Consider the following 21,503-nt stretch of genomic DNA (forward strand, 5'->3'; position numbering starts at 1 on the left):
AATTTGATTCAGGGGCTTCCCTGGTGGCGCAGTGGTTGAGAATCTGCCTGCCAATGCAGGGGACACGGGTTCGAGCCCTGGTCTGGGAGGATCCCACATGCCGCGGAGAGACTGGGCCCGTGAGCCACAGCTGCTGAGCCTGCGCGTCTGGAGCCTGTGCTCCGCAACAAGAGAGGCCGCGATAGTGAGAGGCCCGCGCACCGCGATGAAGGGTGGCCCCCGCTTGCCACAGCTAGAGAAAGCCCTCGCACAGAAACGAAGACCCAACACAGCCAAAAATAAATAAATTAATTAATTAATTAAAAAAAAAAAAAAAGAAAAAAGCTCCCATTTCCTTTAAAAAAAAAAAATTTGATTCATCTGGAATTTTAAGTTTGAGATTATATTTGGAGAAAATTTGTGGAAATCTCTATGTTGACTAAGTAGAGCATACTCTTTTATATCTGAGCTCCTTGAGACCAGGAGAACAGTGTTGGGTGAAGGCAAATATAAATGCTGAAATTTAATTAACTATCAGCTTTACCACTGTGTTCCTTATTACATTTTATAAGACTATTAAAAAAATCAGGACTATAAATAAATATGATTTGATCTTTTCAGACTGTGCTGACAATGTTAATACAGAGAAAATAATTTTTCAAATAGACTAAAAGGGAAAAGCAAATGACTTTGTGTATTTCCTTCTCATTTCTTGTAGGCAGCCCCTCCCCCATCCTTCCTACTTCCTCTTCCCAAACTTCAACTAGAGAGATTGCTGGACTTCTGGATATAGCTTCCATGTCCCTTAACTTATCACCTTTTTCCTTTACCTTTTGCCTGATATTCTAAGAAAATGCCTAAATATAATCGTCTACTTGATTAATTTTCTCTTCGGAATTGTCCATTCGGCTATTTACTCCATCTGTTGAGCTTTAAAAAAATGAAAATTTCAATTCCCAAAACTTATCTGTGTAGATCCTTTATTATGGGGGAAAATATCCTGTTGCATATCTCCGAAGATATACAGCACATTTATATTTTTTCTCAAGTCTCTGTTAACTCTATTTATTCCATTCTGTATTAGTTTTTCTGGTGAGATTTTATCTTCTTTTTGTGTTGCTGGTTTTCTTCCTCTGTTGAGGATTTGGGGTTTCTGTTCATACTTGGAATTGAGAATTCCTATTTATCTTCCTATTACGTTTACTTAAGTCTGAATCAGTAACTGAAAGGTAGAACTTGACTCCTGTGTGTGAGAGATCCCCGCCCTTTATAGGACCAGCAATTACCTGGAGAATTGTCCTAAATCTTTGGTCCAGTTCCTGTATTTGTGTTATAACTTGGAGATAATTTCATCACTGTTTGCTGCTTAGCATGGATGTTCCATAGGTGTCCACTTGTGTAATTTCTCATGTTTGTCAAATGTCCTAGCTTGTCTTAATTTACCCTCCACATAATCATGACAAATTTCTCAGGGCATGAGCAACTGTCTCATCCACTGACTCTGGACCTTAAGCTTCCACACATCATTCCTATCTATAAAAACACCCTCACCAGCACTTGTTTTAAACATTTATTTCCTTTGACTTTATTTCTCCATAGATTATATATTGTGGTTTTTCTGCCTTTCAAGGATCCTATACATTTATTTGCTTTAATGGCTCTATGTCTTTTTCTTCCCCACTCTGTATTGCATTTATCATACTAAAAATTATATTTTCTGTCACACCATGGTATTTGAGGCCTAGGGATGTATGCCCTGTCTTAATGCAACATATTGATTATTTTATAAACTAGCTAATCAGCATGGTAATCTTGATATCACAAATTAGTATAGCAACCTTCTAACCTAAAGTTTTATAATCAGACAATGTGTCTTATTTACGCGGTACCATAGAAACAATGAAAGAGAAAACCAAAGCTCTTTATGCATTGTGAGGACTATTTAATATGGGATATTTGAAGACCAGATCACAGAATAGGCCCTGTAGAAAAGGATTTAGATATTCAATACTATTCATAAAACCTTGTTTTATCTTAGGTTTATTTTAATTATTATTCAAGCACAATCTTTTGCCTGTATACTAGTCTTTAGGAAATGGGCTTTTCTAAAGGAGGACATTACAAATAGTTTCATTAGATAATAAAATTTTTTATTAATGCCATTTAAAATTTTCTCCTACTTAAAAGGGTATTTGACTCATGAAAATGTCATATTGATTAAAATTCATAAGATTTACACTGTCAAAATTAAGGGGATCCATTAGTCTGCATTGTTAAATCATTTCAAGCACTTTTCAATAATTTTACTGTTAATCCAAGAAGTAAATTAATTCAGTATGAGTTATATTTGAAGACTGACTTTTCTTATGTAGAAATAAAAAGTTCAGTGAGGTGTGTGATGGTTTTAAGGATGATTTTTTTCACTGTGAGAAAAATGTAGCCTGTTGATATATTATCATCAAAAGATGTCAAATGGAAAAGTGGAGTCAAATTATACTGAAATTGCTTCTAGTGAACTGATTATTTATATTGGTACAATGTCTGACCTTCCTTACCAGGCCAGTAGAGGTCTAAGAAGTTGCTTGAGAGAATCACGCATAGTGTGGATTCATAACTTCTGTGTTTATTACTTGAGACCCTGAGTGATAATAGACAATCAATAGCAGTATTAAAGTTTCTTGCCTTCTCATTTCTGGACCCATGTTCTCCCAGGAGATGAAGCACTAGAGCATAGATCTTCTTAGCCAGTCTGTCTTGTTCCAGATTAAGGGAGCATGGTGTGTCCACATTCCTGAGATCCAGTTGGAAAATTTCTTACGTGTGGATATTTGTATGGTGGTGATAATCGTGTCTGTTTCTTGAACATGATGTCTGGGTTATATGGTTCCCAAATACTCTTCATGATCCAAGAATGAGAGGGAGACACATGGACGGAGGTTTCTCAGAGAACTGCTTATAAGCAATAAAGAGGTGGGTCCTGGGAGATACAACATAATCCCCCATCATAAAAGCGGAAACTTTACATCATAAAAGCGGAAAGTACCTTGGTCTCCTGAACTCATCCAAGACTGTTGGTATGTGAAGCTTGTAGATAAAGCAAGTTTTATTATAATAATGATTCACAACTTTTCTGTTTCCGTCTTCAATGTGCAGAAGGTATTCAAACTTTCTTCATTTCATTTAAAATCCAAATTAAAAAGAGAGAAATTTCTGTTTATCATTGTAACAAGAATAAACTCATAGGCCACAGACAAGGTGAGCTAAAAATAGAATCAAGGTTATTAAAGGTCAGTGCCTCAGATGGTCATTTCAATAATTCACCTACAGCTTGATGTAGGGTCAAAATGTTGTGGTGACTACATATTATACAAAAGAATATTTCTAATCACACATGGAATGGAAAATCAGAGTGAAGGGCAAATGGTTTCTTAGCACTGCTGGTAGCTGATGTCCCAAGGATGGGGAGCAAGATTCTCTGTGAGTGCACCTTCATACTGTAGGGGAGGAAACACTAGAGTAGGAGCTCCAAATAACCGTGGTGTAGCCACTGCTTACACTAGTGGCTTCTAAACTTGACTGCACAGTGGAATCACCTGGGATCTTCAAAACTCGCTGATAACCCACTCCCAGACATTCTGATTTTTTGGTATAGGATGTGACCTGGGATTTGAGAATTTTAGAAGGTCCCCAGATGATTCTAATGTGCAGCAAAGATTGAGGACCACTGGCTCAAGCCACTATTAACACGTGAATTTTCAGCAGTTTCATTTTCTCACTGGTAAATGGATTATTAACAAATCCCTGCCTTGTAGCATTGTTGGGATGATTAAACAAAGATACTGTGTGAAAATATTTTGCAAAGGGGTAAAGTGATACTTTAAGGTAAAGAATCAATTAGTAGCTTATGAGAGTCTAAGAGGATTATTAAGGTTTTCTAATTTTTATTTATTTATATTTATTTTTGGCTGTGTTGGGTCTTCATTTCTGTGCAAGGGCTTTCTCTAGCTGCGGCGAGCAGGGGCCACTCTTCATCGCGGTGCGCGGGCCTTTTACTGTCGCGGCCTCTCGTTGCGGAGCACAAGCTCCAGACGCGCAGGCTCAGCAGTTGTGGCTCACAGGCCCAGTTGCTCCGCGGCATGTGGGATCTTCCCAGACCAGGGCTCGAACCCGTGTCCCCTGCATTGGCAGGCAGATTCTCAACCACTGCGCCACCAGGGAAGCCCCTATTAAGGTTTTCTAGATGAGTTTGCAACTCTGGTGATAGTTAAATATTGATAGGTGTAGATTCTTTAAAAATTTAGAGATCTAACTGTGCTTCAGAATGTGTTTCTCTTTATCTTATACTCATATTCTGATATTGAGCTATCAAATTACAACATGCAGTGTGGCACACCAGGACGCATGCAGGTTGCAATCAGAGGTTGGTTCAGCTCTCTTTGAATCACTTTGATATCTTGAGCATGTTATTTAACATTTCTACGCTTCACTGGTCTATAAAATTCAGAAAAATATGTGTCCTAACTATTTCTCAAGTGTAGGGAGAGAATCAAATGTGCTAATAGATGAAGGTCCTTTGAGAAGTCAACTTACTATTAACCTTCTAGAAAAATAAAAATCAGCAGTAATTCCAAACTGAGAAACAAGCAGCAGGGTATTGTGAATAGAATATTGACCTGGAAAATTGGTATTCTTTCTCTTTCTCTTTCATTTTCTTCTTAAATAAAAGGGTCTGAAACAAATACGACAAAAATCGTATCACCTGTTAAATGCCCCAGTGATTGGTATATAGCTGGTTTTTATATTAGTACCTATACTATTATATGTTTAAAATATTTTATAATTAAATTTTTAAAATTAAATTAAAAATTAGAATATGACTTTCAATATTATAATTGAACTTTGACAAGTCACATAACCTTTCTGGTCCTTTACTTGTCATTTATGAACAATCTTTACTGTCTTCCAAACTATAACATTCAGACTCAAGTGACTAGTTGATCATCTGATGTAGAATTTTAAAAAAGTTAAATATTTATGCTGATTATAATAGATACTTTTACATGTTTTGAAAAAAGAAAAACAGAGATTTATCATGTGAGGCAATTGAGAAATGAATTCAGATGTGGTCATCCAAGAAAAAACGGCCACATGCAGTAGTGACTCCTTCACAATAAAGACATAAGGTTATAAAGGTAATGACAAGAGACATTGAATTTGGGCAAATGTAATATATATAAGATAAAGCTAATGTCTTTGGAAAACCAAAGGTTTAGTCAGCAACCTCAGTCCAGAAAAGATCCCAAGAACAAACTGGAGGCCATCAGTTACAAACTAGATTTGGTCGGCCTCTAGTTCTGTGTTTGTGTTTGTGTGTGTGTGTGTGTGTGTGTGTGTGTGTGTGTGTGTATAATTAAAGGTAAAATATGCGTATCAAAATAAGCATTAATATGTGTATGTGTGTATAATATGGATATAAAAAATCATTGATATATTCAGTCCCATTCTGTTTAGCAACATTGCACGTTTATGGCCTCAGTCTAAAGCCAAGTCCCCTCACACGATATATAATTGTCAACATTTATAAACCTTAGCTTGGTTTTCATGATTTTTTTCTAGGTTCAGTCCATAGACTTTAGTAACTGTTTCACTGTCATGGCCTCTGTTTGATATAGTGAAATTCAAATTTTTCAACTAAGGATTTCTGGTCTCGTGTGCTATTTGAATTAACAATTTAATTAATTATTTTTTCAAGCACTAATCAGGCCAAACCCTGATTAGCTTCTGAGATCAGACTATATATCCTGTGCATTCAGGGTGGTATGGCTATAGACTTCTTTTGGCGAGGCAGAGGGCATAGGGCTGAAAGACAGCTAATTTATTATATTTTCCCCTTTTCTAGTACTTGCACAGAAAGCCTGACAGCTAAGTGTTCATGTACGTGTACACATACACACACACAGACACACACACACAGTCCTATTTCCAATGACAGCCAAGCTCTGCAGAGGAAGCTGATAGGAAGAGAGATCAAATGCTGTTCCCCTGCTCACCAATCTACTTCTTCAAACACGCACACACACACACACACGCACACGCACACACATTCATATCCCAGTCTTTACCGTAATGTAGCAATAGTCATAAAGGTTTTAAAAATGCCTTGTGGTTAACGTAAGGACGGCATTGCTATCTCATGCTAAATTGGACATCCACTATTCCTGCATGTTTTAGTGGCTTAAGATAAGAAGCATTTAATTCTCACAATTTTGTGGGCAGGAAGTAGAGCAGGGCTTAGCAAGCAATTCTTCTTTGTCACATGGTTGGCAGAGGTCACTTGGGGATACTCTGCTGGTGCATAGGCCATTCTGGAGGGTCCAGCATATATTCGTTCACTCGTCAAAAGTCTTGGCAGAGGAGCTGGAGGGCTGCGCTCCGCTGGACTGTGAATCAGAGCGCTTACGTGTGACCCCTCCAAGTGGCATTCCAGTCGTCAGACTTCTTACATGGCAGGTCAGGGTTCCTAGGAAAAGCATTCCAAGAGTTTTGTTTGTTTGCTTGTTTTGGTGTCTTACCAATAAATTTTTGTACTTTCCATATTATTTTTGTGATACATTTTTGTGATATTTTTGTGATACATACATTTTTTTTTAATCTTACTTTTCTTTATATCTTGGTCTTAAGCCTTAAGTTCAGTTCTTCCATGTCACTTCAATTGCCATTTTTCTTGAATTTCTACTTCTTTTCTTTTATTCTCAAATATATGCTAAAGAGAAACATTTTCTAAATAAAAAGTGGATTGTTACTGAAACTTCAACATACATATGTGTTTCCTGAAATGTGTTTAAGTAGGTATGTCCTTTTATAATTGCCCTGTTTGCATTCAATATCCAAGATAGGCTTTCATTCAACAAGTACTTTTAGACTTCACCATATATGATTGTGCACTTAGGTGTATTCAAAAGTGATGGAAGAAATGGTCCCTATATTTTTGCAGTTTGTAATCTATTGCAAGAAGTCAGATAAATATGAAAAAAATAATAGCGGAAATTTCCATTGACAAAGAAAAATGTGCAATTTACGCAAGAGTGCTCTAAAATACAAGACCAAATGATTGGTTTGTCAGCAAGAGAGCAGGCAGGAATTTGTCTTGAGGCAGAGGACCCTGAGCCAGTTATTGAAGGAATGCTGGCTGTGAGTCATCAGAGACCAGCATGTGGACACTCACCAAGGAGTTGAAGGGGAAGGGATGTTTCCTTGGGTTATGGCCAGAAATAGCATGAATAATCATGATAAGAGTAATGTGTCTAGAGGTGATGAGTATAATAAATAGCAGAAAGTTAAGGGGCTTATATGGCAAAATAAAGATCAGATTGTCTCATTTTCGTGTAAGCTGAAGTCATTTATTACTCATTCTTCCATCTTTACTTGAGGAAATGAAACTACATCTATCTATCTAACCTATCTTATCTATTATATCTATCTCTCTCTTTCTCTACCTCTCTATCTTTCTATTACTTAAAAGTTTTCCTTTGCCTGTACCTGAGTGAATACTGTTACACCCATGTTAATTTCCTGGTTTGGACAGTATCATTTGGTATGGAAGGTATTGTAACTGGGGCAAGTTGGATGAAAGGTACATGGGAACTGTCTATTTCAGTAGACAGAAACTACTATTTCTGCTACTTATATTGAGTCTTAAACTACTTTAAAAAGAAAAATTATGCTTAAAAATTTTTAAATGCCTTTTCCTTGAGTATGGCTGATGGTAACCAAGATACAATGGGAAGAAAATAAGAATAAAGGTTATTAGGTCATCTATTATTTAGAAAAAGTTATCCTCTTTTGAGGAAACGGTTATAGTTTGTAAGTATATCTTCATTCAAGCTAGATAACTAAGTTCCTAAAACATTCTCTAAAAATCTGTTAGTCTTAAAAAGCAATCCACTTTGAGGCCCAGTCACTCTCTAGCTGACCCAAAATTGGAATTCTAGAGATGCTGTTTGGTATTTCACAAAGGACATCCTAAGTGAAGTTCCTGCTAGGAGCTTCATGGTCAATTGCACCATCTTATTCCTGTAGAACACTGTTTCCCTATTTATAAAGGTCACAGAGAATTTTATCTTCTGTAGGCTGCTAGCCTCTAGTTCAGGGTCTCTCTACCTCAGGACTATTGACATTTTGGGCCAGATAATTCTATGCTATGGGGGGCTGTCCTGTGCATTGTAGGATGTTTAACATCATCCCTATCCTCTTCCCACTAGATTCCAGGGACATCCCAGGCTGTGACATGTGGCAACCCAAAATGTCTTTGGACATTGAGAAATATACCCAGGTGGGGAGGGAGTGGAAATTAGCTCCAGTTAAGAATCACTCCTGATTTACAGTTTTATGCATATTCTCTTGAATATTTACATTAGGATATTCCCAGCTACCTCTTTAATGTTGAGTAGATATAACTGTCTATATTCTCCTCCCCTTGCCCATTTTAACTGTGTCAATTCTAGACTCAAATAAGTTTACAGTCATCAACCAAGTCTGTAGAATTTCAAGGTGTTCTGCTGAATTCATACAATGTGTCTTCAGAAATTATAGCCTTAACCACAAACATTTTTCTATTTCTATTTATTTATTTATTTGCTGGCATAAACAAATTTTTGAGTATTAGATAAAGTAATAAAATTAGTATTTTATGGCTTACAAAACTCACCAATTTCTAGTTACATAGCTAAGCTATTTTTCTAATTTTAGAACTGCTATTTGTGGTGATATTCATTCAGGAAACTGGTATCAAACACCTACTTTATGTCAAATAGATGATTTGTCAGGAAATGGGTGAAAAAGACATAACCTCTGTCCTTATGGAACTTACTAATCATGGTAGATACAAATGTAATAATATCTTTATAGTTTTGTAATAAATTCAATTAACAAGATATGTGCTGGATGTTAATGTTTAACATACTGGGTAAAGAAAACACCCCACAAATTTTTAATAAGAGAGAAAATATTTTTAGGATCCATAATAATTTTGAAATACTTAAACTGAGAAATTCAAGCATACTTTTGTTTCTTTATCGCAAGCTATCTTATTTATACTGCCTAGTAATCCTCTAAAAAGCTGGCTGAAAGTAAAGAAAAAAAATTTCCATTATGGACCTATTGAAAATATTCCTGATTACATCATTGAAAGTTCTGGGAGAAATGTCTCATTAAATCACAGCAGGTTAAGTAACGGTTGATCCAGAAAATGTTTCAATTATACTTTCTAAATAAGGATTTAAAAGATGCATATCTGTTTCCAGAGGCCCCCTCTCATGACTTTATTGCCCACTTGAAGTATATTGGAAAGGAATTGTTTAAAATATAGCAGAAAGGAACACAATTGTTGAATTGATAGTAAACACCTACACTTAAATGCCAGACCCATTCATTCCTTATGATATTTTAATAAACAATTTATATTACCTGGATGATCTGAATTATTACTTCATTATCACATATCAAATCATTAAAGAATGACACTAAGAAGCAGCCTGGGATTTAAAGTCCTCCTCCCCTCTTCCCGACCCATCCATCCTCATGTTATTCATGACCTGAGGCTGAGTATTCATGTAGGTTGAAATACCACCCACACACAAAACAAGCTAATTAAGCCATCCTTTTTTTTTTTGTTGTTATCACCATTCATGTTATACCAACTCTAACAAATACAATAAGATTTATAGTAAATTTATATCATTTGCAATAACACATTTTATTTTTAAATGAAATGTCCTGAACTTGAAATACATTCCATCTTATTATTTAATAATGTGCAACTGTAATTCTACTTGAAGTCTGAATTGGATGAACATCATCAGTTTTATAAAACATTGAAGGAGTATGCTTGTGGATTTCAAAAACTTAACACAATCTTATACAGTCACCAGTAAACCTTTTCATTTGGAAGAACAGTGAATATCACATTTAATCCTAAATCTGCAATATCACATTGATAAAAGTAAGCTCAAAAATAATCTCCATTCCTTAAGTGAGAAGTAGGAGGGAGGTTATGTACAGGAAGACAAATGGAGAATGTTTAGACTAAATGTGATAACAGCTCAGGCTGACTTAAACTGCCAAAATGTTCTGAAAGCAGAATGGGAGGCCCTAAGTTAGTTCTTTGGTTACCAGGATAAGGAACTATTTTTTCTCTCACAGATAAAAGATTATTTAAATATTATTCTGGTATCCTAGGCGTTCAAAAGGAGAGACATAATACATATATCTAAAACTGTTGTAGATTATACAGTCTATTCTCAAAGGAACTTCAGGAATTAGGACAGAAATAGAAAAATAAGAGCATATGACTGCATCTAAAGAAAAACTGCATAGCAAAATAATTTTTTTCTCATTTTCCCCTGGAGATGGTGGCTTACAAAATTTCCATTTATGCTTACTTTGGATTGTGTGTGTGTGTAAATAAAACTCATTCATAGTAGATAAATCTTAAAAAGCAGCAAAAAAATTGTATCAGCAGATTCTAACTGCAAAGCAATGAGAACCCTCATCGTTTGAGTTTGATGCCTCTTCTTTAATATCCTTTCAGGAAGAGAACCTTATTTGGGCATGAGAAGGAGTCAGAAATACACTCATTCAACCGATACTTGAGTGGCTCCTGGGTGCCAACTATGACTGCTCAAGGAATGGACAGCCGTACATATAATCACCGTCAAGGGCCTAGGAAACACATACAGTTCTAGTGAATTCCAGTCATTAACAAAAACTGTACAGCTTCTATAATATTGCAGGAAATAGCCCGTGGATGCACAGTCAGTACCATTGTGTCCCATGTAGGTCTCTTAAGTGCCAGATACAGATTAATTAAGCCATATGAATTAAAATGTTGAAAGAAATTATACAGTTCATATCCAGGGAAGATGAAAATGCTGCTCTATATTCAAGGTGCTTTTTAAAAATTTTTTAACAGAATAAATAGTAGCTTAAAAGCATTCTAATTTTTGCTCTGAAAAATCTTTCTTAACTGGGCACTGAAATCTAGGCAATTGTGGCACGCAAAATAATAATCCCCCAGAGATGTCCATGTCCTATTCCCCAGAACTCTTAAACATGTTACCTTAACTGTCCAAAAGGACTTTGCAGATGTGATTAAGTTAAGGATTTTGAGATGGGAGATTATCCTGGATCTTCAGCGTGGGTCAGTGTAGTCCAAGGGTCCTTATAAGGGAAGAGAGAGGCAGGGGAGGCAGAGAAGGGGATGTTATGAACTGAAGCAGAGATTGTGGGCAGCCTCTAGAAGCTGGAAAAGGCAAGGAAATGCACTCTCCCAGAGCTTCCAGAAAGAATGCAGCCCCGATGACCCACTTAGATTTCTGACCTCCACAATGGTAAGATAATAAATGTGGATTCTTTTAAGCCATTACATGTGTGAGAATTGGTTACAGAAGCAATAGGAAACTCACACAACAATGTAGAGGCATTTTTAGTTCTTTTAAATTTCCATCTATCTATAAAGTAGGGAGGATGCATAGTGTTTGGAGAGAATTTATAGGTGTTTGTAGAGTATAAATAATACAATTTCAAGCATAGTTGAAAAAATGCTAACGATCCATTAAAAAGTAAACTACTTCATTGTATGAATATAGTCAGTTATGAAAATAACATGAGAATTTTTTTTTTTTAGTCTAGAGGGAAAAATCCTAAAATCTTAGTTCAAATGAACTGAAATATTGTGAGCTACATCTGAAGAAAGATATAAATTGTTATCCCTTTCAGCTTGATTTTTTGATAATTTATAGCAATGTAAAGATAATATGGACATCAAATGTTGATAAGCACATACAAAAATTAGAGTTTTAACAGAAGATGTTGAAAACAGCAAAAAGGAAATATTAGAGATTTATCATTGTATCAAAATATAAAGCACATCATTATGTCATTTTAAAACTGAGATCAGTTTTTAAGTGAATCAAAAAAAAAGTAACATGAATCCCCAAAATCTGTAAAGTACTGTCAAGTATTCTATGTCTAAAGATAATGTAATATAAATTACTTTTTGCTAATTATGCATTATATTTCCCTCAGAGCAACAAAATCTTTATCTCTGAAGGCTTTTGCTTCCTCACTTTAATACTATTTTTTTTTTCTTTTCACGCTCTTGACTGTTTCATGTGGCTATGAACTAAAAATCCTTCCTTTGTTTCTGTAAGTCTGAAGATATATTATTGCTTCTTTATAATGTCATGACAAATATCTTCATTTACTTTTTTATGAGAAAAAGATGGCTAATTTTTTCCTTTACGTGATAAGGATAAAAAGCTAAGCGTTATATTTAAAACCTCTCTGTATTTCATAAATATCTATACCATATGGATCCTAATCAAAATAGTTGCTCAAACACTACATAATTGTAAATTGCTAAAGAATCATTAAGTTTCTCTCTTATTTTCTCCTTTGCTCCCTCTCCCATCCCACATTTAAAATATTTTGGCATCTGGAAATTCTGGGTTTCCAAGCAAAACAAAAAACAAACAAACAAGAAGCTTTCCTCAGCATAGCCTAGAATGTCAGTGAAGAGTGAGAAAGTCAGAAATTCCCAAGCCTGAGACAGTGACAGAAATGAACAAGGAAGAGGGAGCAAGGAAAATATTGGAAATGTGTACATGGGCTGGAAGAAGTTAAGTGGTTTAAGTGTTAATTATCTACTTTACCAGAAATATTCTGCAATTCTTTCCATCCTAATATTTTTGATGGGGATATTGTAAGAAACCTCCGACTCTAAAGCTTACCCTAGTTTGCTTCCATCTGCCTATAGACTATTGATTTTTTTCTGTGGATGCGGGTCATGTTTATCTGACACGTCCCAACTTCCTTCTTCAACAACATCCCTGTCCTGAATAGTGAGTGAATAACAAAATAGAATCTTAAGTGGAAGAAAGTGTGTGGCTGTATATCTTTTGAGTTTAACATACACAAACTTGGGCAATAATTATCCAAGTATTGGTCCGACAGTGGATGTTTTAACCGCTGAATTTCAACTATTTTGGTTGCTAACAACAAGGTTGAGGGGAAGATGGTTGTAGATACCTGTTAAAAGCATCTTGTCTTTATGAGAATCATAGCTCTCACTGGGCATTAATCAACTGATCTTAGTTCTCATGGTGCATTAATCAAGGGTCTACTTTGTTTTCTTGAATTAGAGTTAGTCTCTCTGAGGCTGCCCATGCCTGGTACTAGGAGAAATTGCCCTGTGGGCCTTCAAGGGAGAGACAGAGAAAACAGCTTTCTCACTTTTACCTCTTGTAGTCCACACATTCTTACAACCGTTGCTGGAAAAATCACTTACGTTCATATTAAATAACTATATATTGATATATAAATACACACATATGAATCTCTCTCTATATATATCAAAAGCATATCTTCAAATATGAAGAAGAGAATGAGTTCTTTTTCACAGAAATAATATGCTATTACTTTTGCACAGGGACAACATGAATAAAAACAGAGCCATGTTTCCATAAGTGGCCTGGTCGCAGGGGCATTCTCTAAGATGCATAATAATTAGCTCTGCAGGTCTTACAGAGGTGATTGTCTTATTGCCTTATTAACAAGCCCTAATGCTAATACTATGTTTTCAAAAACATTTTTATAATACTTATAATACTTGAAAATTTCCTCAAAAAGGAAATTTTTATGAATCTGTCATTTGGTTGAGTTTTATGTCTTTATAGCTTCATAGCTTCCAGAGTCAACAACTAGCAATTTTCTTTACTTATGCTTAGACTATTTTCAATACTTACATTTTAAAATATCCTGCTGTAGAGCAGCTCAATATAGAAAACTGTAGTAAACAATTAAGGTTATATTCTTAAAGCATCATTCACTCAACAGGAAATTATTTAATCCAGTTTTGCATGTACAAAATACTAACATTAAAATGTACTTCTGGTGAAAATAATGAGAGTTCTCCTATAAAGAAAAGAATGTATTCATAAAGGCAACAACTCCGGTTCTAAAGGACAAAATTTTCCTGTAATTACCATTTAACTAAATGCTGTGGTAATTTAATAGTAAATTGGAAGAAATCAATAGTGTGTATAGTATAATACTGCTCACAAGGTCATCTTGAAGTCTGTCACTAGTTACAAGGTACTGTTACTTGTATGATTAGACGTTAAATACTCAAGATTTTGCTCTAACTGGGGAGATCCAAAAAGTCTCTTTCCTGAATGCAGTATGTGCCTGAAGCATCCACGTGGAAGCCAGTCACGCAGGCGTGCGCCTTAGGAGTGTGTGAAGGAACCGCAGGACTCTGGCAAAGAGCTGGGAGATACAAATTAAAAGCATGGAAGTATGTTAGGGAATTGAAACTTGATGTACAGGAGGCAGAGGTTAGGCAAACACTCACTGGCAAAGTTACAATAAGAGTTAAACACAAAAACATATTCTACAAATCTTGGTAATCAAAACCAGATCTGAACCTCTGCCATTTGTGTGACCCCAAGTCCACCACACCTATAATTGAGCCCATGTAAACTAGACATATGAAAACTGCTAATTTATCCAAGGAATTTGATCTAAATTCTGTTACTGTTGTTGACAGAACTGTGTGGCTTCTAACCATATATTTGTTGCCATTTTATTTCTGCAACGTTAAGTAGAAAATTTTTTACTTCACCGTTTTTTATAGAAATATATAAGGAAATGATGATTTTTCAACCCCCATTACTGGGATTCGAAGGAGAGAAGTTTCCAGTCAGTTACATGAGTTTGAATCTTTCCTATATATACCTGACTGTTTGCCCCATCCATCCCAGGGGAAGAACTCTAATGTGAAAGGCAGGGATCTGTGATGCTGTAACTGAGATGCAGCTTCTGATTTTGACTAAACTTTCATAGAGCTGCACTTCCTGAAGAGATTTACCCTTTGAGGTTGTCAGAAAAATATCACTTTAATACCACAAGGTATCCTGGAGTCTAGGGCATCAGCTGGACCCTAACTCAGGCTCTTTAAATCTATATTTTGAATCTTCCTTAACTCTGATAATGATAGAAAGTTGTCAATTAATGGAAGAGTTATCTGTTTTTACTTTGGATGGTCCTCAGAGGCCTTCCTTGGATTCATAAGTAGAATTAACGCAATGAATCCAAACAGAAGGCACTATCTGTGGAGAAAGTCTGGCTATTCAAGCCTTGAAGACATAGATCCTGAGAATGCAGTGTGTTATGAAGCTAAAACTCAATCTACACGTAGGAACTCAGCTTCAAATTTAGTTCAGGAGTGATTTGCAATTACATTGCTTCCTCATATTCTAAACTCACCAGCTGGGAAGTATCTTAGTCAGGTTGGGCTGCTATAACAACATACCATACACTGGGTGGTTTGAGCAACAGACGTTTATTTCTCACAACTCTGGAGGCTGGGAAGTCCAAGGTCAGGGTGCTGCGTATTTGGTTCCTAGTGAGGGCTCTCTTCCTGGCTTGCAGACAGCCACCTTCTCACTGTGTCCTCACACAGCAGAGAAAGAGACGAAGTAAAATCTCTGGTGTCTCTTCTTATAAGGCACTAATTCCACCATGAAGGCCCCACCTTCTGATCTCCTCTAAATTTAATTATCCCCCAAAGATCGCATCTCTGATAACATCATATTCGGGGTTGGGGCTTCAACAGATGAATTTTGGAGGAACACAGTTCAGTCCATAACAGGAGGACATCCCAAATTCTAATTCATATGATATTTTACTTTCCAAACAATCCAAAACCAAGCTGAAGAAGAGATTATGAACAGTTATATCAGGGAGAGTCCCAAATGTAGCTTATGATCAGGCATAATTTTAGTTAAAAGTCATGTGATGTTTAATATAACAAAAACTACTTTCAGGAAAGCACAAAAGGAAATCAATACTAGGATTACTATATTCATTTTGACCTAGCCTATGAATAGAAAAACCTAGTACATTTTTCATCAAGACAGCACTTTAAAAGAAAGTACTTTGTACTTATCATTAACTTATTCGCCTTAAGAGAGAAAAAGTGAAGCTGCCTTGTATCAGAGTCTTTCTCCACCTATCTTCAGAACAAAGGGATTTTAAAATTTAGAAGATTTGCTTTTTTTTTTTTTTTACAAAAACAGAGTCAGAAATTTATCTTGAGGTTCCATTCTAATTCTTTAGCTCTCTGTGAGCCCCACCAGAAATGGGGGAATCTGCAACATGTGTAACCAGACTAAACAACCAAGAAAAGTTTTAGCCCAGATACTGTGCAGGATAGATGTCGTGTGAGCTGCAAGGTTAAGGAAGATGCAAACCGTGTCTTGGGCTTCCTTTCCTAAGTGAGACGTAGAGGAGGGTCCTCCCCTCTAGGAAGACACCACAGGAGTTGGAATAGGACATGACATGTGTTGATGCACCATATTTGAAAGTGGTGAGCAGGCCCTGTAATTATAGCAGCTTCCTTTCCTAGACTAATGGGGGAAAAAAAAAAAAAAAAGATGAGATCAATAATATGTTTGATATAAGTCCAAATATGCCTTAATAAGAAATTACCCATCATGGATTATATTTAATTAAAAGAAGAGATTTAAAATACAGATATTTTTCTTTCAGGCCATCAGAGCAAACACAACAAAGAACAACCCACTTCGGGACTGTTAGATTATATGTTGTCATTCAAAACAAGAATAGACATATTTAAAAGAAAAGCCTTGTCTGTGTCAGACAAGAAGCATATTGGGCTATTTTTTTTCTTTTTCTTTTCAAACATCACTTACAGATTTATTAGCCATGCCATGTTGAAACAGTTTCAGAAATACTGTAAGTGGAATGCCTAGCGTGGTAAGTAGCACATAGATACTCAGTTATTTTGATTTTCTTCTGTTATTGGGACAAGTGTGAGGAGGAGGCAGGAAGGGAGACAGGGGAAGAAGAAAAGAGTGAATGGCCAAGCTTCTTTACCATTTTTATGTTATATTATAGAAAACCTTATACTACATTACATTATATCATATCATATCATATCATATCCTATATGTGCTTCTTTACTACGAATTACTTCCCAGGCTTCCCCTCTCCTTGGAGTCAGGAGCTGATCCACGGGTCTTATACATCAACTGGAGCAGTCACTTCACTTACAGATTTGATACCCTCTCTTGAGAGGCAGAACCTTCTAAATCAAAAGTTTGAAACAGACAGGGTTAATGACCTATGGTACAACTTGCTCTGAGAGGAGCTATATATATGTATATGTATATATACACACATGCATGTATATATATGTGTACACACACACACATATATATACCAATATAACAATTTTATAATATCCAACCACTCTCATTTCGAAGAAAAAAAATGTTATATCCTCTCTGCTTTTAGTATAGCTTCTTTTCATTACTAGGTTTTTGGAGTTCTTGGGAAATAGAATCTAATTTTTCAATAGGCCTTTGAATAGGCTGTTTGAATAATTTCCCAAACTCGTGTTGTTATTTGTTTAAATATGTGTAGGAACCAGAGGGCATTTTCATTCTGTTAGTGAAATGTGAATGCCAAAACTCACTGCTCTACCAGATATTACTATTTTTAATTCTTCTTAAAATAAAAATATACTATGGGCATTTTTCTCTTGAGACTATAATAATATTAACTATGGGAAGACCTTTTCTTCAGTGTTTCTTTAGTGAATGTAAACAATAAATTAGAAGTAGAATGGCTCTCCTGTTTACAGTGCAGAGAAGCATGCTGCAATAGACATTGTCTTTGGCCTGTCTGAGTACCACAAGACTATGATCTTGCCTGGATAGTTAAATCTGTGTGTTCAGCAGAATCAACACATTTATTATTAACAACTTTTATTTTTCAGAGAACTGTAAATCAGATATAAGCATTTTCTTTAAAATTTCTTTTAGATGAAGGTGCATGTGTATATGAATGATGTGCTTTTACAAGGTACCAAAGAAACTATGGAATTTATTCACTACTACAGAGATAAAGACATCCTAGATTTAGAGTCTTACCTTATCCTGAAAAAAGTAAAACTTTTGAAAAAAAAAAAATATGCACCCAGTAGACCTTAAATGTGAAATTTGCTTTTAAAAATATATTCAATATCTTTATTATTAAAGTTTGATATAACTTGAGTTAACTCCTGAAGGACAATTTTCCCAAAATATTTTGGTACCAGTGTTGCATTGTAAGTAAAAGAGCCCACCTAATTAACAGAAGGACTAGACAATTTCTGAAACAAGTGTATGCATCCCTTAAACGGAACATGTACCACTGAAACAAAACGTCTCTGTTTATCAGATGTTACAGGATGTGATTTGCTTCAAGCTGTGAGGCAAATCTGGCAATCCATTCAAAATCAACATGAATGTTTGTAAAGCAATTTGTGGTCTGCAGTAAAAAGCGCTGGGTTGATCTCTAAATAAGGAAAAATGATGCTCCTAAAGGCAAGAGCACAGATAATGTTCTGTTTTTCTTTACATTTCCCAGTGGGTGTACATTTTAATAAATTAATCTAGCACTGGCATGAATGTCACAGGTATTGCAGAACTTCTATGTGTAATTTTCATTCACTAACTCATCTCTTTTCTAGCTTTGCTTTTCTAACACATACATGGTCGGGCCAAAATATTTGTTTTAGGTTTCCAAAATGTGTGTATTTTTAGTCCATTCTCAAAAGATGGAGGAATGGTTTTCGCTGAATTAGTCTCCTGATTTGGCAGACACGCTCCCCATTGGCACGTGCAAGCCTGGGAGGGAGCAGTGAAGAACCACTGCTGCCCATTACTGAGCTGTCTTATTCACTCCTTTAAACTGCTCTTGACTTTCCAAATAACATCCCTTTTAAAAGTAGCTCTTTATGTTCTGTAGTGCTAGCTTGTGCTACTGTATATTTTAGCTTACATCTTTTCATCATTTATTCACAAGGCTACCCATCATCTAAAATAACATTAATCAGACAAAAACTTGACTAAAGAGTGAATATCTCTGTGTATGAACACTGGCAAGCTAGCTGACTGGATTTCCTCAGAGGCATGTGCAGCTCACTCTAATTCTAAAACTTTGTTTTAGCTTAAATACATAATGTCACGTTTAAATTTTAAAAAAATGACTTACGTTTGATCCTTCATCTCTACATTTCCTTAGGTGGATTACACCTGTTAAGACAAATAAGGTGCTATTTGCTATTTTTTAAAGAAAATAGGGGATAACATAACTGAAGTTGTTCTTTTTAAATATGTAAATTTTGTGAATCTTTAATCTATTGCTAAAAAGTAATGCTAAAATTTCAGGCTCATGAGGGATTTAGTCATAACATGGGGATACCAACTTTTACTGTGTTCTGATTAATTTCACCAGTAGAATTTGAGGAACCCAGATTAAATAATTTTTGACCATAATTCTCTACTGAATGAATCTGGTGGAGCTGTGTCTACTTCTCCAACGCTTAGCTTAACGTCCTTTGGCAAATAGCCCACTCTTGTCGATATGCCAGTTGGAACATGAAAGTGGGGCCCATTATCCTTTTTTCTAACATGTTATTTTAGCATTTGACATAATTCCCAGCCACTACACCCACTGCAGTTCACCAACTGAGGAGCAGCGAGCCTATCTTCTACAAAAATGAAGTCATGGGTGATGTATGTATATGGATAATATACTATGCTGTTCCCTGAAGACTTGTACCCCGGAGTATCTTAGCTACTGACATAAGCCAAATACAAGTTAAAGACACCACTCCTGTTCATAGCACATGCTACTTACATGTCTTTATTTTCCAGTTGGAAGTAGTCACTACTAGTGGCTTCAAAGACTGCTTATTTGTCAGCCCTACAACAGCATTCAGATCCCTTGAAGGATCTGTAGTTTATTTTTTAATGAAGGTGCAAGGAAATAACATTCAACGAATCCCATCAAGTCTGACATTAACCTAGCTGCCTAGAAAGTATGCTGGTTTCTTAGGAAATATTAAGGTATATAATGGTAGGTAAGAATATGGTTGAGAAGATTATGGAACTAGATTCCCAGGTTTGAATTCTGCCCCAATACTTGACTGATGCTTAATTATGGATCCATTACCTAAATTCTCTGTGCCTTAGTTTCCTTGACTGTGAAATGGAATTAGTACTGTTGCCAACATCAAAGGATTATTAAAGGGATTCAGTAAATTGATATATATAAAATGCTCAAAGCAGTGCTTACCACAGAGGAAATACTCAATAAATGTTAGATGCTATTGTTGCTATTTACATTATTATTATTATTATTATTATTTAAGGTAAAGTGACTTTTGTTTCACAAATCCATGCAGTTTCATTTAAGCATCTTCGAGTGCATGCTCACTCCCAAACCATGCATTCTTAAAAGAAATTGAAATTCTGATTTTAGCTTTGATTTTGTAGTTATGTTCTCAGACCTACAATGGCCCCTATCTGTTCGAATTTTATTACTTGTAGCATATTCCAAAGGATCAGATGATCATGGTTGAAGTGTGTTCTTGGCTCATATATAAAGACAAAGCTTTTACTTTGAGGTGAAGCTGAATGAATGCTGCAGCTTAAGTCTCAAATCTCAGATACTTGCCCCTCCTAATGGAATCTTAATAAAACGAGCATCTTACATGGACCAAACTTTGCAAAGAGTTCATAAAGCAACAAAGTCCAGTTGGCAAAAATTTGTTCTAAAAGGTATTCCAATACTTAAATTGTGCTTCTAGGAAAAGGTCAGTAAGACTCTAACTCAAAACCCACAGCAACATTTCTCAAAAATACTTTTTTTTCTTCCAACTATTCTTTCCAATTCTTATCCTCTTACCCTTCACTTTCCCCTTCCTTTATAATGTAGATTGACTTAAATTCTCAGGTTAAGGAACCAGATTGATAAAACATAATCCTTTCAGTCAGTGCTCGTGTGCATGCATGCATGCATGTGTGTTTGTGTGTGTGTGTGTGTGTGTGTGTGTGTGTGTGTGTTATGGGAGTAGAGGAGATGGGTAGTTATACATGTTAATAAATTTGGTCCTGAAATAAACTTGGCAAATCATCAAAGGTAACATAAAACCAGGGAATTTATTGTAAATATCCATAAAACTGCTATTTTAAAACATATGAAAGACTCAGTTATTCAAAATGTTTTGAGCAGTTATTATGTGTTAGAAATCAGAAATATTTTATTCCATTTTTTTCAATTAGATTATAATACAGTGGGAGAAACACACAAGTAAAGCAACATTAATTTGATGATAGAATTATGTATAGGGTGATATAAAGTGTGAGCCCAATACCATATAGAGGGAGGGGTCTGTTTTCTTTAAATAGAATGGCAGACAAGGGAGGACAATCTTTCGGTGATGCTGAAAGTAACCATCTTGGTTATTTATTTCTGATTGTTATTATCCTATCTCACGTTCTTTGCGATACTGCTATTTCTATCTGTTTTTTTGATTTGCTTTGGGTTGTTGTGTTCTGTTTCACTTTTTTGTTTTGCTTTGTTTTTGGCCTTTTAACTCTGTCCTAGTATAT

At 35.6% G+C, this 21,503-nt stretch overlaps 1 long non-coding RNA gene across 1 annotated transcript; it reads left to right on the forward strand.

Annotated features, from left to right (window-relative positions):
- The first annotated feature begins 352 nt into the window (after positions 1-352).
- On the forward strand, positions 353-16,473 carry LOC309619539. Its single transcript, XR_014239016.1, has 2 exons — positions 353-3,908; positions 4,211-16,473. It is a non-coding gene; the product is annotated as an uncharacterized lncRNA (long non-coding RNA).
- Positions 16,474-21,503: the final 5,030 nt, after the last annotated feature.

This window comes from Balaenoptera borealis (assembly GCF_965194805.1).
Source record: "Balaenoptera borealis genome assembly, chromosome: 21".
NCBI lineage: Eukaryota > Metazoa > Chordata > Mammalia > Artiodactyla > Balaenopteridae > Balaenoptera > Balaenoptera borealis.